The sequence below is a fragment of the Lytechinus variegatus genome, chromosome 7, assembly GCF_018143015.1.
Source record: "Lytechinus variegatus isolate NC3 chromosome 7, Lvar_3.0, whole genome shotgun sequence".
Lineage (NCBI taxonomy): Eukaryota > Metazoa > Echinodermata > Echinoidea > Temnopleuroida > Toxopneustidae > Lytechinus > Lytechinus variegatus.
This window is the reverse complement of record NC_054746.1, coordinates 42,042,460-42,044,481: the sequence shown is the minus strand read 5'-3', so window position 1 is coordinate 42,044,481 and position 2,022 is coordinate 42,042,460.

Here is a 2,022-nt window from a genome sequence, read left to right as displayed (position 1 = left end):
CTCGGATTTAGCAAAAAACTCTTTTATATAAATAACAAATCCAGCATTATACTTGGCAGCACATCACTTGTTTAAAGCGATACATGTAGAAGAGTAATGGTTTCTCCTAAGTTGAGAGGTAATACTTTCTATGCAAACAATTATGGTAATTATTAGTCCAGAAATTGTTCTTCTCAACATGGCAGACACTTGCTAAACATAGGAATGTTATCATTGATACTGCATGCTGACAGATTACAAATAAATTCCAAATATACAGCTCGTAAAGAATCTATCTTGAATTATTCAATAAAACTGTAATTATTTTAATTAGAGAAAGAGCAAAATTTAACAAACTATAGAGTGTACAACTGAGGAATAGTCATTTATTGAAATATTCCTGCTTACAATACTGAAGTATCAGTTACCCCCTAAATCGAAGATCAACTTGAATTTCTCTTCCTCGCTATTTGCCTGCACTGGGTATATTTGTGTGTTAATAAAAGATTGATGTAATACCCGCCTCTAATGCAGTAAAAAGGCATGTAAATACGCAGGTACGCGATGAATTGGACTATTTTTTATAACTTTTAATGTAAATAATATTTTTAAACAAGAAGAAATGGACATACAATACATGTATATTATTGATAGTAATAGAAATAAATAATTGGCAGCACTTCAACATTGAGGGGGTGACATCTTGCATAATACCTAGTTTATTTTGGTGTAAAGTGCCCGATAAAAAAAGATAAATTTATTTTCACTGTCAATTACAGGTCAATTCACTATTGAAATTATAACTATAAATCAAATGTTTTAAATAACAAATCGAGTTATTAACGAGTTCTCAAAAGACATTATAGGCAGTTTTCTAGCAAGTATTTGGTAATGTATTTTCCAGAAGCAGGTGCAGCCTGTTGGCGTTCTCCGCCCCCTGTTGAAATACACTTGGTAAAGAATAATGTACCAGAACAATATCTATATATCTTTTAAAAAGATGTAGAGTTAGGATAAACTTCTTTTATGCTGTTTGTTTCATTAGATTAACCTCCTTAAAACAACACTCCTCACCATATTTGTATAAAGCTTGATATCGCAAAAGTGATCTAAACTAAAGATATATATTATTGTTGATTAAAAGATCACTTTTGCTGCAAAAATGATTTACACCTGTTATTGTATCGTTTTATCTTACAAGAGAGAAATAACCTGAATAGAGTGAGAAGGAAGAAAGAAAGAGTAAGTGGGAGACAAGATGGAGAAGATTAAGAAGAGATAAAGGAGGAAATACAGGAGGATAAAGGAGAGATGGGGGTGTAGAAGAGTGAAATCTGACCATTGTGGAAGAATTGAATAGTTTTGACTAAAAGAAGAGAGATAGAGAGAAAACAAGAAATGATATATATTTGAAAGGATTAAAGATAAAAGAGAGAGGGAGAGAAGAATTTAACAGTACATTTCCTTGAAGACAAGCAACAAATTTGTTAGTTAAAAAAATCTTCAACTCTCATATTTACAAATAACCATTCACTCAATAATATATTAATGTCATTAGATTTAAGCAATCTCGGAGGCATATGGGATCCTGTGACACAGAGTACCCCCCCCCCTCTTGTTTTGCATCTTTGAATTGACTGTGTTTCTCTCTCCCTGCCTCCTTACTCACTTCCCTCTTGAAATCTCCCTTTCTCCACACTGGCCCTTTCTATCTGCCCCCCTCCCTTTAATCTCCTCTGTACACTTTATAGTTTCCATTTATTACCTTCTTCTTTGTTAGATGACCCACTTCCTCTATAAAGAATGTATGCCATAATATCATACTCCATGAACATTCAGTACACTCTTGAGCATTTTTAAAAACTATGTTTAGTTATTTTAAACCAGACATTGATCAGCCAGGCGATAGATAGCACATAAGAACTGTCAATCATTTTTTTTCAATATAGCAAATATGTATAAAAGTATATTTCTTTTATTTAATTTGTTAAGATGGTAATTTTCATATGGGGAAAAACCTAGACACAGATAACAAGAGTACAG